At 39.4% G+C, this 21146-nt stretch overlaps 1 protein-coding gene across 4 annotated transcripts in view; it reads left to right on the top strand.

Annotated features, from left to right (window-relative positions):
- The window catches only part of LOC138317611 (kin of IRRE-like protein 1), a 224807-nt gene that overhangs the window by 91190 nt on the left and 112471 nt on the right, over window positions 1–21146 (top strand). For 2 of the 4 annotated variants that reach the window (XM_069259395.1, XM_069259393.1), the window contains exon 1: window positions 18249–18887. The exons of 1 other annotated variant lie outside the window; for it this stretch is intronic. The gene's annotated coding sequence lies outside the window, so the exon portion shown is untranslated. Of the gene's footprint in view, window positions 1–18248; window positions 18888–21146 lie in introns of those variants that run through there. One more of the 4 variants, XM_069259398.1, reaches the window with a different exon arrangement.

Below are 21146 nucleotides of genomic sequence, written 5' to 3'. Positions count from 1 at the left end.
TGTCTGACCTTTTTGTCCTCTGACCTGTTTTTCCTCTGACCAATTTGTTCACTGACCTTTTTGTCCCCTGACCTGTTTGTTCCTTGACCAGTTTTGTCCCGTGACCAATTTGTCCTCTGACCTTTTTGTCCTTTGACCTTTTGTCCCCTGACCTTTTTTGTCCTCTGACCTTTTGTCCCCAGACCAGTTTTGTTTCGAGTTGAAGAATTACGTAATCTGATCAAACTATCAACCTAGAGTCAACAGTTGTCTACTGTCCCACATTGGTCTGGTGCTCATAATCTAGAGCTGAAAAACAATAGTGCAGGACAACTGAACCTGAAGTCTTTGGGCCTAGAGTAGACGGCACTGAGACCTTTAAGTTACTGCAGCCCCTACATGATTGTTATGATCGTGAGAATTTGTTATTATCGTTTTTAGATCAAATTTAAAAAAATAACCGACTTGATGGTATTTGGTAATCCTGAATAGATACTGATTTGATCTTGGCAACAGTCCTTGTGATGTAGGATTGGGTGACCTGTGATGTAGTCAGAGCAACAACACCTAGCTTCTGTCCTCATTGAATCTGTGTCAGCCATCTTTGTTTGGGTCTATACAGTTGATACAGTCCTTTTACCGGACCCTACAAAGGCCTGGCAAAAACCCTAATATACAGGCTGTTCTAAGGACCTGAATCATTGTGACAGTATGGTTAGCTTCTTGAGCTGTTCTACCTAACAAACATTGATCACAATGCATTTTCTTTGATATATTTATTTATCCTCCATTAATCAGGACCACACACATGTGCTGCACTGGTCCTTTATTAATTATCTTATGACAGTAACCTAGTGTACCATGATATTTAAAACATCATACACAAACTGATATTAGTTATTAATCCTTTGTTTGTTTGTTTGTTTGAGTTTTACAAAAACTCAGGTCATTTAGGGCCAAACTACAAGTTAGGCATTAATATCAGGATATAAACAACGATTGTACCTAAAAGATCAGGATAAGTAAAAGACAGCTAAGAACTAAAACAAAAATTGTGATTTTATATATAAAAGTGTTGCATGATAAAATAGTTTTAACTAAAACACATGAGAAATTTCATGCACAATGTTGATGAAACGATGAAACCAAACTTACACACATATAGAAAATCTAAAGAAAAAATTATGATTTGGACAGGGATATACTTTTTGTGTCCTTTTCTGTACAAACATTTGATGGTGGAGGAAAGCCAGTGTTAACTCATTTCCATTCCAATGTAAAATGCAATGCAAGATATCAATTTACAGCTCAACTTTCCACCCTTACAGCCAATACTTAATATTACAACAAAAGCTTTATTGTGATTTCTGATTTCAAAACCAAGAAAGAAATGTCAATAACTGATTTAACTTTGAAGCTCTACAAACATGGAGCATATTTCAATTGAGAGACTATTGTCATAATTGACTTGTAGTAATGTTTCTAGCTGATAATACCACTAGCAATGCTGTCTTCAGCCTTTCCGTTTTATAATCTTGAACTATTGAATTTCAGAAAACTTCCTAAATATTGATATTGTTCACTGCACTCTCCTACACAAGGAAACAATATTATAAATGTTTGATGCTGGTGCGACATTAAGTGACGTTTATATCATTATAAACCCATTCAGTTTGGTCCGCAGCCTTTTATCAATGCCCAGTAGTAAATATCGCTCTCCGCAGAAAATATCATTAGCACATCCAGGGGGGTTAAAATTATTTACAAAATATATCAATATAATTAGCATCGTTTGAATCAGGAATACATATCCGCTGGTATCGCTGTACTTCGTACACCAGCGATTTCTTTCACAGTTACGAATCACTCAGTCAATAGTACTGAGCAAACATACTCTGCAGCAAATACAATTAGCACATCCGATTGGATAAAATGATTATTGACATTGAGGTTCAGATGTTTCCCTGTATATCGGGGTTTATAGTTATAACGGTAGGCCAGCTCCGATGGCACTTATCGATAAATTTTGATGTAGAAATGGGAAACAGGATAGCTGTTTGTAAGAACACCACACCAAAAGAATGAAGTTTGTTTAGAATCAATATAAATTGTATCAATGTTGTTTAAGTGTTTTTATTTGTGAGAGTTTCTATTATATAATGACAAGCTTGTCTTCATTGTTTGCATAGAAACACTGTCTCTGATGGTAGTTCAAGAGAGGGGTGTCGATACATCGCGGATATTTGCTCAGGAAATGACTTGTATTCTCTGATCAAGTAAAGTGATCGTATTGTAAAAATCGGGTCAGAAGTTCACACTCACCGGAAACATTGTACGGATATTGTTATATGACGTTTTTTGTATTTTCTACTCAATAAAAAGTGAAAGTAATGGGTATAAAAGGCACCATGATGTGACATTAGGAGGGGAATTGTAGGACATGAAAGGTTGATAGGCGGTGAATGTTTGGGTAACGCTAGTCATTCTTGTAGGAACTGATGTTAAATCTCAATGGGTGGCAGGACAGCTCAATACAAAGACAGGGAAGTTAAAGAAAATAATCCTGTTGACTCATAGTTTATATTATAACTCCTTACCTAATACTTAATAACTGTAAAAAACAAATAAAGATATCATGTCGTAACTAATGGGGTCACATGGCCACTTTAGCCGCGTGGTTAAGATGACACCATCCCACTGGCTCTTCACCTCTGCACAGTTAGCGAGTTTGAAAGCTGTGTGAGGAAGTTTTCAGTATGGTTTTCTGAGAGTACTCTGACTTTTCTGCATTTCCTAGACCTGACCCTGGTTTTAAAAAAATTATATAATGAGCATAAAAATCTATAACAACTTTATGAAGAGGAACATGGACATTCTATTAGAACTGGATATCGCCTGTCAGTGTTACTGTCCAGAAGATATCCACATTCCACCCTCATCCCTGATATACACATTCCAGTCTCATCCCTGATATACACATTCCTCTATCATCCCTGATATACACATTCCTCCTTCATCCCTGGTAAACACATTCCACCCTCATCCCTGAAATACACATTCCAGCTTCATCCCTGATATACACATTCCACCTTCATTCTTGATAAACACATTCCACCCTCATCCCTGAAATACACATTCCAGCTTCATCCCTAATATACACATTTCACCTTCATTCTTGATATACACATTCCACCCTCATCCCTGATATACACATTTCATCCTCCTCATCCCTGATATACAAATTCATCCCTCATCACTGATATACACATTTCTTCCTCATCCCTGATATTCACATTCCACCTTCATCACTGATATATACATTTCTTCCTCATCCCTGATAAACACATTCCTTCCTTATCCCTGATATACACATTCCTCCTTCATCACTGATATACACATTCCTCCATCTTCCCTGATATATACATTCCACCTGCATTCCTGATAAACATATTCCACCCTCATCCCTGATATACACATTTCACCCTCATCCCTGATAAACACATTTCACCCTCATCCCTGATAAACACATTTCACCCTCATCCCTGATAAACACATTTCACCCTCATCCCTGATAAACACATTCCACCCTCATCCCTGATAAACACATTCCACCCTCATCCCTGATAAACACATTTCACCCTCATCCCTGATAAACACATTCCACCCTCATCCCTGATAAACACATTCCACCCTCATCCCTGATATACACATTCCACCCTCATCCCTGATAAACATATTCCTCCCTCATCCCTGATAAACACATTCCACTCTCATCCCTGATAAACACATTCCACCCTCAACCCTGATAAACACATTTCTTCCTCATCCCTGATATACACATTCCACCCTCATCCCTGATAAACACATTCCAGTCTCATTCCTGATATACACATTCCTCTATCATCCCTGATATACACATTCCTCTTTCATCACTGATAAACACATTCCACCCTCATCCCTGATAAACACATTCCACCCTCATCCCTGATAAACACATTCCACCCTCATCCCTGATATACACATTCCACCTTCATTCCTGATATACACATTTCACCTTCATCCCTGATAAACACATTCCACCCTCATCCCTGATAAACACATTCCAGTCTCATTCCTGATATACACATTCCTCTATCATCCCTGATATACACATTCCTCTTTCATCCCTGATAAACACATTCCACCCTCATCCCTGATATTCACATTCCATACTCCTCATTCCTGATATACACATTCCACCCTCATCCCCGATATACACATTCCACCCTCATCCCTGATAAACACATTCCACCCTCATCCCTGATAAACACAATCCACCCTCATCCCTGATAAAAACATTCCAATCTCATCCCTGATATACACATTCCTCTATCATCCCTGATATACACATTCCTCTTTCATCCCTGATAAACACTTTCCAGCCTCATCCCTGATAAACACGTTCCAGTCTCATCCCTGATAAAAACATTCCATCCTCATCCCTGAAATACACATTCCAGCTTCATCCCTGATATACACATTCCACCTTCACTCTCAATTTACACATTCCACTCTCATCCCTGATATACACATTTCATCCTCCTCATCCCTGATATACAAACTCATCCCTCATCACTGATATACACATTTCTTGCTCATCCCTGATATTCACATTCCACCTTCATCCCTGATATACACATTTCTTCCCATCCCTGATTTACATTTTCCTTCCTCATCCCTGATATACACATTCCTCTTTCATCACTGATATACACATTCCTCTTTCATCACTGATATACACATTCCTCCATCTTCCCTGATATACACATTCCAACCTCATCCCTGATATAAACATTCCACACTCATCCTTGATATACACCTTCCTTTCCATCCCTGATATACACATTCCACCCTCATCCCTGATATACACATTCCTTCTTCATCACTGATATACACATTCCTCTTTCATCACTGAATAAACACATTCCTTCCTCATCCCTGATAAACACATTCCACCCTCATCCCTGATAAACACATTCCAACCTCATCCCTGATATACACATTCCACCCTCATCCCTGATAAACATATTCCTCCCTCATCCCTGATAAACACATTCCACTCTCATCCCTGATAAACACATTCCACCCTCAACCCTGATAAACACATTTCTTCCTCATCCCTGATATACACATTCCACCCTCATCCCTGATAAACACATTCCACCCTCATCCCTGATAAACACATTCCAGTCTCATTCCTGATATACACATTCCTCTATCATCCCTGATATACACATTCCTCTTTCATCACTGATAAACACATTCCACCCTCATCCCTGATATTCACATTCCACCCTCATCCCCGATATACACATTCCACCTTCATTCCTGATATACACATTTCACCTTCATCCCTGATAAACACATTCCACCCTCATCCCTGATAAACACATTCCAGTCTCATTCCTGATATACACATTCCTCTATCATCCCTGATATACACATTCCTCTTTCATCCCTGATAAACACATTCCACCCTCATCCCTGATATTCACATTCCATACTCCTCATTCCTGATATACACATTCCACCCTCATCCCCGATATACACATTCCACCCTCATCCCTGATAAACACATTCCACCCTCATCCCTGATAAACACAATCCACCCTCATCCCTGATAAAAACATTCCAATCTCATCCCTGATATACACATTCCTCTATCATCCCTGATATACACATTCCTCTTTCATCCCTGATAAACACTTTCCAGCCTCATCCCTGATAAACACGTTCCAGTCTCATCCCTGATAAAAACATTCCATCCTCATCCCTGAAATACACATTCCAGCTTCATCCCTGATATACACATTCCACCTTCACTCTCAATTTACACATTCCACTCTCATCCCTGATATACACATTTCATCCTCCTCATCCCTGATATACAAACTCATCCCTCATCACTGATATACACATTTCTTGCTCATCCCTGATATTCACATTCCACCTTCATCCCTGATATACACATTTCTTCCCCATCCCTGATTTACATTTTCCTTCCTCATCCCTGATATACACATTCCTCTTTCATCACTGATATACACATTCCTCTTTCATCACTGATATACACATTCCTCCATCTTCCCTGATATACACATTCCAACCTCATCCCTGATATAAACATTCCACACTCATCCTTGATATACACCTTCCTTTCCCATCCCTGATATACACATTCCACCCTCATCCCTGATATACACATTCCTTCTTCATCACTGATATACACATTCCTCTTTCATCACTGATAAACACATTCCTTCCTCATCCCTGATATACACATTTCACACTCATCCCTGATTAACACGTTCAACCCTCATTCCTGCTGAACACGTTCCATCCTCATCCCTGATATACACATCCCACCTGCATCCCTGATATCCACATTCCACCCTCATCACTGATAAACACATTCCACCCACATACCTGATAAACACATTCCACCCTCATCCCTGATATACACATTCCATCCTCCTCATTCCTGATATACACATTCCACCCTCATCCCCGATATACACATTCCACCTGCATTCCTGATAAACACATTTCACCTTCATCCCTGATAAATACATTCCACCCTCATCCCTGATAAACACATTCCATCCTCCTCATCCCTGATATACACATTCTTCTCTCATCCCTGATATACACATTCGTCCTTCATCCCTGATATACACATTCCTCCTTCATCCCTAATAAACACATTCCACCTTCATCCCTGATAAACACAATCCTCAATCATCCCTGATATACACATTCCTCCTTCATCCCTGATATACACATTCCACCTTCAGCCCTGATATACACATCCCACCTTCATCCCTGATAAACACATTCCACCTTCATCCCTGATAAACACATTCCACCTTCATCCCTGATAGACACAATCCTCAATCATCCCTGATATACACATTCCTCCCTCATCCCTGATAAATAACTATGGTACTCTATCTGTGTGTCTGCTTGAATCGTACCAGTAGTTGTCCGTCCAGTAGTTGTCTATATCTAATACCATTTTATATTTCCCGGTGGTAATGGACGTTTTTTATAGGTGTGGGACAATAGGGGCAGCAGTGACTATGCCTTCAGACAATGTCCCCGTGGTACTGTTAACAAGTCAGGTTTATATCCCTCCATGTTTGTTACTCCATGTTCTTTGTCTGTTTTATATACAACATGTGGATAGTAGTTCTGTAGGCGAATGTCAACATCAGTGGCACCGTTAACATGTCCTGTTTATATCACTATGACTTAGTTATTCAGTGTTCTTTGTCTATATCACACACAATATGATATAGAATGCTCTCTCTAATTACCTTTGCATACTACCTCTGCTATATAGATTGTAATACAATTGTTCCCAACACTTTTAAAACCCTTTGATGCCATAAACATAGACTATTTTGATCACATCACAAAGTAACATAGAACCTGTTATATAGGTGGCTCAAAATGTTTACTATTTTAAGTAAAAATAAGAAATTATTATTTTAACGTTTTTAAATTTTTGAGATCTGACTCTCAGGGTATATGTAAGTTAACTATTTCTCATTTTTTTTTGCTGATATAATTATCCTGATCATAATAATGTACTCTGAAAATGTGAAAATATCAACCCTGTTATAGTAAGTGGTGTATGGTGATAGGGATTGCTGGAAGAGACTTACTGGAATAACAGGGATATGTAAAACAAATTTTTTCTTTCGTCTATAACAAAGCAATAAAATAAAAACCAACATTTACTTCGTTTTCAATATTTCCACCAGATATTGAAGAAATTGATAATTGCTTCTCAGATGGAAAAATTGTCACGCTGGAAAAATTGCAAACATTATTTATGGAATCAAAGTGGACATTGATGACCTAGTCATTCTAGCGCTGTCACTGGTCAGTCTGTTCTGTCCACTACCCACTTCAGCCACTGGTCACTTAAATACCCTATTGAAACTGGACAGAACTATTCTGGTTCAGTCTGGACACTTTATTACCCTGACTTTAGCACTATTGAATAGAAGCCATTAGGTTTATTGCTGAATAATTGTAACACACTTAGTGATATCATTAGGGGCTGATAGAGGCTGGTCAAGTGGAGATACACTGACGCAAGTGGAGACAACTGTGGGGGAATGAAATAAAGGGAGAGAACTGTGGTGATAGGCTGGTCAAGTGGAGATATGGGGGAATGAAATAAAGGGAGAGAACTGTGGTGATAGGCTGGTCAAGTGGAGATACACTGACGCAAGTGGAGACAACTGTGGGGGAATGAAATAAAGGGAGAGAACTGTGGTGATAGGCTGGTCAAAAGTGGAGATACACTGAAACAAGGGGAGACAACTGTGGGGGAATGAAATAAAGGGAGAGAACTGTGGTGATAGGCTGGTCAAGTGGAGATACACTGAAAAAAGGGGAGACAACTGTGGGGGAATGAAATTAAGGGAGAGAACTGTGGTAATGGGCTGGTCAAGTGGAGATACACTGAAACAAGAGGAGACAATTGTGGGGAGATCTAATAAAGGGAGAGAACTGTTTTAATAGGGCTGGTGAAATGGAGATACACTGATACAAGTGGAGACAACTGTGGCGTTACATCAATAAGAGAGATTTGCTGAGTAATTTTATATAATAGGGAACAATGTGGAATTGTTTGTAAAAATGAGATTTTCATTTGTCAGTTTTTGACAGAATATCAATAAGTTGCTAAGCTTGTAAGGATCAAGAAAAAGAGTTGTGTTGACAAAACAATCAGAAGAGTCTTTCTAAAGTGAACAAGAATAATATGAGAGAAAAACAATGCCAGCAACTGAGTTAGTTTTTAAGATGAAGAAGGAAATTGTAGAGTTAGAGACTAGCAAAATTGATCTATTATTGGGAAAATTGGACATTTTGTCACACCGATTTATGTTATTGGCTACGTTTTCTCATTAAAGAGCTCCAACACTAACCCTAAATCAGCAGGCATGAGTGGTAGTCGGAAGAAAACGCATAAAAAATGGACGTTTACTGTAAATGAAAAATAGATCAATTGATAAACTAATTTAACAATGCAAATAAATTAATTGTGAATCGTCACTTCATGATAGACTCATTTAGAGATACACGAAACAAAATCTGTTCTAATCCTTAAATAAATTGTTAATGATAGCAATTTTTATTTTGTACTCATGAAACATCAATGATTTCTTGGATTCGCTACTATCTTTTTATGGCATCCCTTTTAGGTTTTTAAGATTTATTTTACTAAGGGAGGTAATTCTATCCTCTAATGATCCCTTTATAAAAGTAAGGGAGATAATCAACTATTGGCCATGCATGAAGGGACCCCAATGGATCTTGTGTAATCTTTATAAATTTCCTCTAATACAGTTAAACTTAATTAATGTGGCCGTGAACAAACTTCTGAAAATTAAGAATAATTTCCCGTAATAGAAACAAATGAGGATAATGTTAAATGCTGACCTTGGAAAACCTGATGACAATTTCCAATTCCAGACCAATGAAGTTCTCCAGTTACATAATATCAGACAGTATTGTATGGTGCTGGGAAATTTCTCAGCCATCAATAAAAGTAGACTTAGGAAGTGGTCCTCATCTCTCAGCTTCTAAGAAATGACCCCTCTCATATGGTACAAATTCTCTCAGCATTAATTGTTGTAAATCTCTCAGTATTCTTTGGTACAGATTCTCTCAGTTTTGGTGCAAATTATCTCAGTATTATTTGGTACACATTTTCTCAGCATTATTTGGTACCCATTTTCTCAGCATTGGTACAAATTCTCTCAGTACTGTTACAAATTCTCTCAGCATTGGCACAAATTCTCTCAGTATTATTTGGTACCCATTTTCTCAGCATTGGTACAAATTCTCTCAGTACTGTTACAAATTCTCTCAGCATTGGCACAAATTCTCTCAGCATTGGTACAAATTCTCTCAATTTTGGTACAAATTATCTTTGCATAAATTGATACAAATTCACTCAGCATTATTTGGTACCAATTCACTCAGCATTGGTACAAATTCTCCGAGATTTGGTGCATTAAATTATCTCAGCATAAATTGGTACAAATTCTCTCAGCATTATTTGGTACAAATTCTTTCAGCATTGGTTCAGATTCTTTCAGCATTTGTTCAAATTCTCTCAGCATTGGTACAAATTCTCTCTCAGCATTGGTTCAAATTCTCTCAGCATTAGTTCAAATTCTCTCAGCATTGGTTCAGATTCTTTCAGCATTGGTTCAAATTCTCTCAGCATTGGTACAAATAGTTCCTAGCATTGGTTCAAATTCTCTCAGCATTGGTACAAATTCTCTCAGTATTGGTACAAATTGTTCCTCGAATGGTACAATCCTTCTGTCTGAATAATCAATGACATTGTAGCCATTATATGATTGACCATGGTCATACATGTCGGTGGCCATGCAGGGTCATCAAACTGGACATTGGTGCGACCAGATTTTATTGTTAGAGACAATATCCTAGCAATGAGATTTGATTACTGACCATTACAAGAGTCAGACTGACCACTGGCTTTAGGCTACAATGTCCAGGAGTGGAACAGGCAGCAGGGATACAACATCAACAATGATGATGATGAAATTACCACGACTGAAAGGCGTAATGAAAAATACCCACAGGATACCCACATGTGTGAATATGCATCAATTTTTTTCTCCCTGATTCTGAAAGGCTCTCACCATTCCTGAACAGATTTTCCCTAGTGGCTGGATATACAGGTGGTCAATAAATTATTGGTTTGGACATTGGTTGTCAAATTTCGTGTTTTTATCATGACTCACTGAATCAACACTGACCAGTGGATAGTGAATGGTCAAGTGATGGATAATAGGAATGGCGAAGAAAGTCTAAAGTACCTATCATCCATGGATAATGATTGATAATGGTAAGCTTATATCACTGTGTCATAGGCTAAAATTGTATGCAGCTATCTTATCTAAAGGATGCATGGATTTTCTACAGCAAAAAATAAATATACAGCAGTAACCTTTCATATGGAATGGATTTTCATTAAATCTGATTTCATGCTATGCTGTAGGAAGTAGATCTACAAGACAAAATCTTTGATAATATGATTTTTACCAGATGAAATAAATTTAGCCAAAGCTAAACCGTAGAGATTGTAGGTAATGGCACTTTATGCCTCTTACTTATAAATGTATAATCAATGATACAAATTAAACTTGTGCCAAAATGTTGACACCTCAATCAAGATATTGAATTTAAATGAGCTCACACATTGGTGGCCTTGCTGACCATATTGCAGGCCTTGAGTTTTACGACAACAGCTGACTGTCCAGTTATTGTATCAGTATTGACCAGGCAGTGTTACAATAACATTGTATTGGCAATCTCTCAGAATTAATAACCATTGATATGATCCTTTGGACTGGTCACTTAGACACCACAATAAAACTGTCTGTATTGTTACCCATCTCTGGTGTTAATGTGCTGGCGAATATTACTGTAGTATTCATAGAACAGCATCAGGCTAAGTAACCAGTCAGTAGAAGCAGCATCAGGTTAAGAAACCAGTTAGTAGAAGCAGCATCAGGCTAAGTAACCAGTCAGTAGAACAGCATCAGACTAAGTAACCAGTCAGTAGAACAGCATCAGACTAAGTAACCAGTTAGTAGAAGCAGCATCAGGCTAAGTAACCAGTCAGTAGAAGCAGCATCAGGCTAAGTAACCAGTCAGTAGAAGCAGCATCAGGCTAAGTAACCAGTCAGTAGAAGCAGCATCAGACTAAGTAACCAGTCAGTAGAAGCAGCATCAGGCTAAGTAACCAGTTAGTAGAAGCAGCATCAGGCTAAGTAACCAGTCAGTAGAAGCAGCATCAGGCTAAGTAACCAGTCAGTAGAAGCAGCATCAGGCTAAGTAACCAGTCAGTAGAAGCAGCATCAGGCTAAGTAACCAGTCAGTAGAAGCAGCATCAGGCTAAGTAACCAGTTCAGTAGAAGCAGCATCAGGCTAAGTAACCAGTCAGTAGAAGTAGCATCAGGCTAAGTAACCAGTCAGTAGAAGCAGCATCAGACTAAGTAACCAGTCAGTAGAAGCAATCAGGCTAAGTAACCAGTCAGACTAAGTAACCAGTTAGTAGAAGCAGCATCAGGCTAAGTAACCAGTCAGTAGAACAGCATCAGACTAAGTAACCAGTCAGTAGAAGCAGCATCAGGCTAAGTAACCAGTCAGTAGAAGCAGCATCAGGCTAAGTAACCAGTCAGTAGAAGCAGCATCAGGCTAAGTAACCAGTCAGTAGAAGCAGCATCAGGCTAAGTAACCAGTCAGTAGAAGCAGCATCAGGCTAAGTAACCAGTCAGTAGAACAGCATCAGACTAAGTAACCAGTCAGTAGAAGCAGCATCAGGCTAAGTAACCAGTCAGTAGAAGCAGCATCAGGCTAAGTAACCAGTCAGTAGAAGCAGCATCAGGCTAAGTAACCAGTCAGTAGAACAGCATCAGACTAAGTAACCAGTTAGTAGAAGCAGCATCAGGCTAAGTAACCAGTCAGTAGAAGCAGCATCAGGCTAAGTAACCAGTCAGTAGAAGCAGCATCAGGCTAAGTAACCAGTCAGTAGAACAGCATCAGACTAAGTAACCAGTTAGTAGAAGCAGCATCAGGCTAAGTAACCAGTCAGTAGAAGCAGCATCAGGCTAAGTAACCAGTCAGTAGAAGTAGCATCAGGCTAAGTAACCAGTCAGTAGAAGCAGCATCAGGCTAAGTAACCAGTCAGTAGAAGCAGCATCAGGCTAAGTGACCAGTCAGTAGAACAGTATCAGGCTAAGTAACCAGTCATTAGAACAGCATCAGGCTAAGTAACCAGTCAGTAGAAGCAGCATCAGGCTAAGTAACCAGTCAGTAGAAGCAGCATCAGGCTAAGTAACCAGTCAGTAGAAGCAGCATCAGGCTAAGTAACCAGACATTAAACAGTCAGGCTAAGTAACCAGTCAGTAGAGCAGCATCAGGCTAAGTAACCAGACATAGAAAACAGCATCAGGCTAAGTAACCAGACATTAGAACAGCATCAGGCTAAGTAACCAGTCAGTAGAAGCAGCATCAGGCTAAGTAACCAGACATTAGAACAGTATCAGGCTAAGTAACCAGTCAGTAGAACAGTATCAGGCTAAGTAACCAGACATAGAACAGCATCAGGCTAAGTAACCAGACAGTAGAAGCAGCATCAGGCTAAGTGACCAGACATTAGAACAGGTGCATCAGGCTAAAGTAACATCAGACAGTATCAGACACTAGACATATCAGGCTAAGTAACCAGTCAGTAGAATAGCATCAGGCTAAGTAACCAGACATTAGAACAGTATCAGGCTAAGTAACCAGACATTATAACAGTATCAGGCTAAGTAACCAGACATTAGAACAGTATCAGGCTAAGTAACCAGACATTAGAACAGTATCAGGCTAAGTAACCAGTCAGTAGAACAGCATCAGGCTAAGTAACCAGTCAGTAGAAGCAGCATCAGGCTAAGTAACCAGACATTAGAACAGTATCAGGCTAAGTGACCAGACATTAGAACAGTATCAGGCTAAGTGACCAGACATTAGAACAGTATCAGGCTAAGTGACCAGACATTAGAACAGTATCAGGCTAAGTAACCAGTCAGTAGAAGCAGTATCAGGCTAAGTGACCAGACATTAGAACAGTATCAGCTAAGTGACCAGACATTAGAACAGTATCAGGCTAAGTGACTCAGACATTAGAACAGTATCAGGCTAAGTGACCAGACATTAGAACAGTATCAGGCTAAGTAACCAGTCATTAGAACAGCATCAGGCTAAGTAACCAGTCATTAGAACAGTATCAGGCTAAGTAACCAGTCATTAGAACAGCATCAGGCTAAGTGACCAGACATTAGAACAGTACCAGGCTAAGTGACCAGACATTAGAAGACAGTATCAGGCTAAGTGACCAGACATTAGAACAGTATCAGGCTAAGTGACCAGACATTAGAACAGTATCAGGCTAAGTGACCAGACATTAGAACAGTATCAGGCTAAGTGACCAGACATTAGAACAGTATCAGGCTAAGTGACCAGACATTAGAACAGTATCAGGCTAAGTGACCAGACATTAGAACAGTATCAGGCTAAGTGACCAGTCAGTATAGAAGCAGTATCAGGCTAAGTGACCAGACATTAGAACAGAATCAGGCTAAGTGACCAGACATTAGAACAGTATCAGGCTAAGTAACCAGTCATTAGAACAGCATCAGGCTAAGTAACCAGTCAGTAGAAGCAGCATCAGGCTAAGTAACCAGTCAGTAGAAGCAGTATCAGGCTAAGTGACCAGACATTAGAACAGAATCAGGCTAAGTGACCAGACATTAGAACAGTATCAGGCTAAGTAACCAGACATTAGAACAGTATCAGGCTAAGTGACCAGACATTAGAACAGTATCAGGCTAAGTGACCAGACATTAGAACAGTATCAGGCTAAGTGACCAGACATTAGAACAGTATCAGGCTAAGTGACCAGACATTAGAACAGTATCAGGCTAAGTGACCAGACATTAGAACAGTATCAGGCTAAGTGACCAGACATTAGAACAGTATCAGGCTAAGTGACCAGACATTAGAACAGTATCAGGCTAAGTAACCAGTCAGTAGAAGCAGCATCAGGCTAAGTGACCAGACATTAGAACAGAATCAGGCTAAGTGACCAGACATTATAACAGTATCAGGCTAAGTAACCAGACATTAGAACAGTATCAGGCTAAGTAACCAGTCAGTAGAAGCAGCATCAGGCTAAGTAACCAGTCAGTAGAAGCAGCATCAGGCTAAGTGACCAGACATTAGAACAGAATCAGGCTAAGTGACCAGACATTAGAACAGTATCAGACTAAGTAACCAGTCAGTAGAATTAGCATCAGGCTTAGTGACCAGACATTAGAACAGTATCAGGCTAAGTAACCAGTCAGTAGAAGCAGCATCAGGCTAAGTGACCAGACATTAGAACAGTATCAGGCTAAGTAACCAGTCAGTAGAAGCAGCATCAGGCTAAGTGACCAGTTAGTAGAAGCAGCATCAGGCTAAGTAACCAGACATTAGAACAGCATCAGGCTAAGTGACCAGTCAGTAGAACAGCATCAGGCTAAGTGACCAGACATTAGAACAGTATCAGGCTAAGTGACCAGACATTAGAACAGCATCAGGCTAAGTGACCAGACATTAGAACAGTATCAGGCTAAGTGACCAGACATTAGAACAGTATCAGGCTAAGTGACCAGACATTAGAACAGTATCAGGCTAAGTGACCAGACATTAGAACAGCATCAGGCTAAGTGACCAGACATTAGAACAGTATCAGGCTAAGTAACCGTCAGTAGAAGCAGCATCAGGCTAAGTAACCAGTCAGTAGAAGCAGCATCAGGCTAAGTAACCAGTCATTAGAACAGTATCAGGCTAAGTAACCAGTCAGTAGAACAGCATCAGGCTAAGTAACCAGTCATTAGAACAGCATCAGGCTAAGTAACCAGTCAGTAGAACAGTATCAGGCTAAGTAACCAGTCAGTAGAACAGTATCAGGCTAAGTAACCAGTCAGTAGAACAGTATCAGGCTAAGTAACCAGTCATTAGAACAGTATCAGGCTAAGTGACCAGACATTATAACAGTATCAGGCTAAGTGACCAGACATTAGAACAGTATCAGGCTAAGTAACCAGTCAGTAGAAGCAGCATCAGGCTAAGTGACCAGACATTAGAACAGTATCAGGCTAAGTAACCAGTCATTAGAACAGCATCAGGCTAAGTGACCAGACATTAGAACAGTATCAGGCTAAGTAACCAGTCAGTAGAAGCAGGATCAGGCTAAGTAACCAGTCAGTAGAAGCAGCATCAGGCTAAGTGACCAGACAGGCTAAGTACCAGAATTAGAACATCAGGCTAAGTGACCAGACATTAGAACAGTATCAGGCTAAGTGACCAGACATTAGAACAGTATCAGGCTAAGTAACCAGTCATTAGAACAGCATCAGGCTAAGTAACCAGACATTAGAACAGCATCAGGCTAAGTAACCAGTCAGTAGAACAGCATCAGGCTAAGTGACCAGACATTAGAACAGTATCAGGCTAAGTAACCAGTCAGTAGAACAGCATCAGGCTAAGTGACCAGACATTAGAACAGTATCAGGCTAAGTGACCAGACATTAGAAAGTGACCAGACATTAGAACAGTATCAGGCTAAGTAACCAGTCAGTAGAAGCAGCATCAGGCTAAGTGACCAGACATTAGAACAGTATCAGGCTAAGTAACCAGTCAGTAGAAGTAGCATCAGGCTAAGTGACCAGACATTAGAACAGTATCAGGCTAAGTAACCAGTCAGTAGAAGCAGCATCAGGCTAAGTGACCAGACATTAGAACAGTATCAGGCTAAGTGACCAGACATTAGAACAGTATCAGGCTAAGTGACCAGACATTAGAACAGTATCAGGCTAAGTGACCAGACATTAGAACAGTATCAGGCTAAGTAACCAGTCATTAGAACAGCATCAGGCTAAGTGACCAGACATTAGAACAGTATCAGGCTAAGTAACCAGTCAGTAGAAGCAGCATAAGGCTAAGTGACCAGACATTAGAACAGTATCAGGCTAAGTGACCAGACATTAGAACAGCATCAGGCTAAGTGACCAGACATTAGAACAGTATCAGGCTAAGTAACCAGTCATTAGAAGAAGCAGCATCAGGCTAAGTAACAGCAGTATCAGTAGAACAGTCAGTATCAGACAGGCTAAGTAACCAGTCAGTAGAACAGTATCAGGCTAAGTAACCAGTCAGTAGAACAGTATCAGGCTAAGTAACCAGTCAGTAGAACAGTATCAGGCTAAGTAACCAGTCAGTAGAACAGTATCAGGCTAAGTAACCAGTCAGTAGAACAGTATCAGGCTAAGTAACCAGTCAGTAGAACAGTATCAGGCTAAGTAACCAGTCAGTAGAACAGTATCAGGCTAAGTAACCAGACTTAAACAGTATCAGGCTAAGTGACCAGACATTATAACAGTATCAGGCTAAGTAACCAGTCAGTAGAACAGTATCAGGCTAAGTAACCAGTCAGTAGAACAGTATCAGGCTAAGTAACCAGACATTAGAACAGTATCAGGCTAAGTGACCAGACATTAGAACAGCATCAGGCTAAGTGACCAGACATTATAACAGTATCAGGCTAAGTGACCAGACATTAGAACAGTATCAGGCTAAGTGACCAGACATTAGAACAGTATCAGGCTAAGTGACCAGACATTAGAACAGCATCAGGCTAAGTGACCAGACATTAGAACAGTATCAGGCTAAGTAAACAGTCAGTAGAACAGCATCAGGCTAAGTGACCAGACAGTAGAACAGTATCAGGCTAAGTAAACAGTCAGTAGAACAGTATCAGGCTAAGTAACCAGTCAGTAGAACAGTATCAGGCTAAGTAACCAGTCAGTAGAACAGTATCAGGCTAAGTAACCAGTCAGTAGAACAGTATCAGGCTAAGTAACCAGTCAGTAGAACAGTATCAGGCTAAGTAACCAGACATTAGAACAGTATCAGGCTAAGTGACCAGACATTAGAACAGTATCAGGCTAAGTAACCAGTCATTAGAACAGTATCAGGCTAAGTGACCAGACATTAGAACAGTATCAGGCTAAGTGACCAGACATTAGAACAGTATCAGGCTAAGTGACCAGACATTAGAACAGTATCAGGCTAAGTAACCAGTCAGTAGAACAGTATCAGGCTAAGTAACCAGTCAGTAGAACAGTATCAGGCTAAGTAACCAGACATTAGAACAGTATCAGGCTAAGTGACCAGACATTATAACAGTATCAGGCTAAGTAACCAGTCAGTAGAACAGTATCAGGCTAAGTAACTAGTCATGGTAAGTAATATGAGTATTGTGTATATCCTGTGGTATTGTCTCAGATTGACCCTGTCTACTGTGCCCCTATACTATCTATAGATCCCTGGTCTGCATGTAGCATATTTTAATACCTGCTGATATTACTGAGCATACATGTGTCTCTAGATCTGTAGATCCTAACAGGTTTCCAATGTTACCAGACTCTGTAGTAGCCCCTCAGTGTAAGAGAGAGCCAACAGTTTGCTTTAGCTTTGCTTATACAAGTAACAACTGCTGTGATAGAATGTGTTGAAGCGCCTGGCTTCGATCTAACGGCTCCTCTTTGTTACCTTAGGGCAGATTATTGGTGTAACAGGATCATTTTCTCCGCGTCTCGGACACCTCCTATAGAGTAAAAACCGGGCCACGCTTCACCGACCTCACCCAGAGGTGGCACGCTCCGGCGACCCAAGTGTGCCATGTAGCGCTTTCATTAAGTCAGACTAATTGATGTAGAGAGGGAGCGTAGATTAGAGTTTGGTTGGAAGCTGTGTACAGAGGTGTTGAGCTGTGGCCCACATTGCTCTGATACCGTATTGACGATTCCTCGGATACATTATTGACGAATTCTAGGACACACTATTGACGACTTTGGTAATCTTTCATTGCCGTTATATTGACAGTTATCCTTACGCTGATCCTAGTCATGGTATTGGCTGACTGTACTAAACGTCACCCGATATTTAACGGGGATATTGAACTTGTGTAGCTGTAAATGTTTAAGTCTGGACAGACTACACAACACATGTTACCTGAGAATACCTTGTCTGAGTGGATTTTAAATTTGGATTCTGACTAAAAAGTGTTGCTATGCACCTGTTACCTGGGTGATACGGTCAGTTGGATTTGAGTTATCAAGGATTTACTAAGGTTTCATACCTGTAACACGGATAATACTTTAAGGTATCATACCTGTAATGAGGATTTACCTGGACAGTGTACAACATTGGTCAATATCACTCAGGTAGGTCTACTGTACTCCTTACTAAATCTCAGTATGGAGAATTTCTTGGCAAGTTGACTTCAGTATCATCAGTGATCTTTAAACTTAATCATAGGGTCATTTCTTGGAGAGAATGGTCATTTCTTGGAGAGAATGGTCATCTCTTGGAGAGAATGGTCATCTCTTGGAGAGAATGGTCATTTCTTGGAGAAAATGGTCATCTCTTGGAGAGAATAATGGTTTGTTCACGTTTAACCTTTAAATCATTTCATAATGAGAGGAAACAATCATGCTGTATTTCTCTTCTGAATCTCTCCTTTACAAATAACGCTGTATTTCTCTTCTGAATCTCTCCTTTACAAATAACGCTGTATTTTTCTTCTGAATATCTCCTCTACAAATAACGCTGCATTTCTCTTCTGAATCTCTCCTCTACAAATCTTGCCATATTTCTCTTCTGAATCTCTCCTCTACAAATGACACTGTATTTCTCTTCTGAATCTCTCCTCTACAAATGAAGCTGTATTTCTCTTCTGAATATATCCTCTATAAATGATGCTGTATATTCTTCTGAATCTCTCCTTTTAAAATGATGCTGTATTTTTTTCTCTGAATCTCTCCTCTACAAATAACGCTCATAATGAGGTAAAAATGATAGAACTAGTAATTAACACTGTATTTCTCTTCTGAATCTCCTTTACAAATGATGCTGAATTTCTCATTTTCCTTCCTCTTCTGACTTTCTCTTCCTCACATAATTTCTTTTCTTTTTTTGTCAGCCTTCTTTCTTTCCCTGCTATAGCCGTCAGTTTTGTCTGTTAAGAGAGCATGCAGCTCCTGTAACTGGATCTCTGTATAGTGGGTGATGTAGTGTAAACAATAGCTGTTGTTTATACAAGAAAAGTGTCATTGTTTTATCAGCAATAAATTTCAATTCTCATTTTCATACTTGGTCAAAAGATAATAATAATCAAGCACTTAACTGTCAAATAGATATTTTCACTGTCGGCAAAAATAGCACATTGCCATGGTCTATTCATTTTTCTATGCCTTAACATTTTTTTAATTTTATTTTTAAACTTGTTAAAGTTTTATTCATTTTGTGCTCACATTAATTTAACGCCATTATTGATTACTGGTTATTCATACTGAGTTTTGCTGGTAGTATGGGATCAAACATTTGTTTTACGTGTTGATTAGCTGAGATGACAAGCCTTTGATAGACATAGTATAGATTAGGGATATAAACATGTTATTGTAGAACACGTTAGAAATCGTAATGTGTCATCAGACGATATCAAACGACTGAAACTGTGATGCATTGTGAAGGAGATGACAATGTTGTAAAGTGGGTAGATGTCAAGATTATACTATGTATCATAGACATCTGTATATATAACAAATCAATTACACAGATCTATTGGTAAGTTTGGTCACAGAGGGAGATCTAATGATGGGTATAGAGATTCAGTCGTATCAGAAGAAGAATTTTGTTAAAAGGTTTTAACTATTGACACCACCTTTAGGTTAGGTCACATAAACAGATGGGTCTTTACTGAGGGTGGGGTCTTGAGGGCAAACAGTTGACCAATACATAACAGTTGCCATGGTAACTATAACTAATTGAATGGTTTCAATGATAACTCTATATACAGATATTTCCTACCTATTCCTGAAGGTGTAAATGTTTCAAAACTGTGACAAATTAAACTTATATACCTACTTAAACCTCATCATCCAAATAAATTGATTTTCTTTTTTCTCCGATCGACTGGTTGTCAAATCTATAATAGCGGGTTTTTTTGTGTGTATTTCTATATGTGTCATTGATCTGTTGTAGACGTCTGTATTACCTATATTGTTCTATAAGGCTAGTAAGTGTCCCAGAGTATTCACTATATATTGGTAATTGTAGCGTATTGTTGTCTATATATCTACCTATCAAACAATATTGACCAATTCTTGCTGGTGTTTTGTCGGTCTTTGTTCTGTAGACAATCGGCTGTGTTTATATCTCCTTGCCTATAGAAAGGATGCGGGGCGGATACATGGATTAGGTATCGAGTGGTGTGTTATTGTCAGCCGGTTTGTCCTGAGACAGTTGTATGTCGGGGAGACTGGCGCTATTGTTACGGTGGCTGTACGATAATTACACAGGTAAACACTCTGACAGGTAATAGCCTTATAAACCATTGTATGTGGCTTTCATCTATTCTCTCTCCATTTTACAATATTACCCTCTCTAATGACGGAATGCATGATTTAATGAGTAGTTAGGTA

Source organism: Argopecten irradians, chromosome 3 (genome assembly GCF_041381155.1).
Source record: "Argopecten irradians isolate NY chromosome 3, Ai_NY, whole genome shotgun sequence".
Classification (NCBI taxonomy): domain Eukaryota; kingdom Metazoa; phylum Mollusca; class Bivalvia; order Pectinida; family Pectinidae; genus Argopecten; species Argopecten irradians.
This window is presented reverse-complemented; position numbering and strand designations above follow the sequence as displayed.